This window comes from Nymphaea colorata, chromosome 9 (assembly GCF_008831285.2).
Source record: "Nymphaea colorata isolate Beijing-Zhang1983 chromosome 9, ASM883128v2, whole genome shotgun sequence".
In the NCBI taxonomy this organism is placed as follows: Eukaryota; Viridiplantae; Streptophyta; class Magnoliopsida; order Nymphaeales; family Nymphaeaceae; genus Nymphaea; species Nymphaea colorata.
The window spans coordinates 1,322,157-1,323,113 of NC_045146.1; the positions used below are offsets into that span (position 1 = coordinate 1,322,157).

The 957-nt window shown below is 38.1% G+C and overlaps 1 non-coding gene across 1 annotated transcript; it reads right to left on the bottom strand.

Moving 5' to 3' along the window:
* Positions 1–367: 367 nt before the first annotated feature.
* TRNAC-GCA (transfer RNA cysteine (anticodon GCA)) lies at positions 368–439 on the bottom strand. Its single transcript has one exon. It is a non-coding gene; the product is annotated as a tRNA-Cys (tRNA).
* Positions 440–957: the final 518 nt, after the last annotated feature.

Below are 957 nucleotides of genomic sequence, written 5' to 3' on the forward strand. Positions count from 1 at the left end.
GGGCCTGAGTTTCGGGCTATGGGCCAACCTGGTGCCCAAGCTTACTCCACGACCCTTGCTAGCGACCAAGCCTACTTAAGGAGGTAGCCTTGGCCCTTGCTAGCATCCCCTTGACTTGGCTGAGCTCAGATTTTGGTACATTTTGTAGTTGAGTAACTTTTTCCATCAACCACTATATTACAAATGTGGTGGTTTGTGACTGATGAGCAGAAAGTTAAAGGGCCACATTTTAAAACCCAAGAATGGAATTGTTATACACTCAAACCATGAGTGCCCATTTGTAATTTTTGCAAATGATTTCTGTGTACGCGAGAACCAAAAGCTGTACTAAAATAAAGTGGGGAGACACAGGTAAAAGTAAATGATGAGGGCCCAACCGGGTTCGAACCGGTGACCTCTTGATCTGCAGTCAAATGCTCTACCACTGAGCTATGGACCCGAACATACTGTTATGGTAAAACTGTAATAATATTTTTGACGTAGCTTTTATGCCATTGATTTATTCTAATGACATGTCATCTAGTCTAATTGTGACTAAGTAGGCATGGTCCGGTCAAGAGTTAGGGATGTGAATGAGCATGATTCAAAAGAGACGTACACTTTATCATATATATTCACATATTTAGAGTCGAATTCCAATTTGAATGCAAAAGAAGAAAAATCTAATATCATGCCACAATTTAGTTTTTAAATTCACAATCAAATCCCATTTGAATCGACTTCTAAATTCATAATTGAACCCAATCCAAAGTCCAACTTGGATAATAAAAATTATGATTAAGAATATGAAATCCATATTTGCCTTGGAACCAGCGGTGGCGTTTTCCCATCTAATCTTGTACTGAACCAGGCTTGAGTAGGAATGTCAACGAATCGGATTCAGATCGGATCTACTCTTTATCATATCTAATTTTTCGGATATACATATTTTTGGATTTTAATTCAAATGAAAAAAAT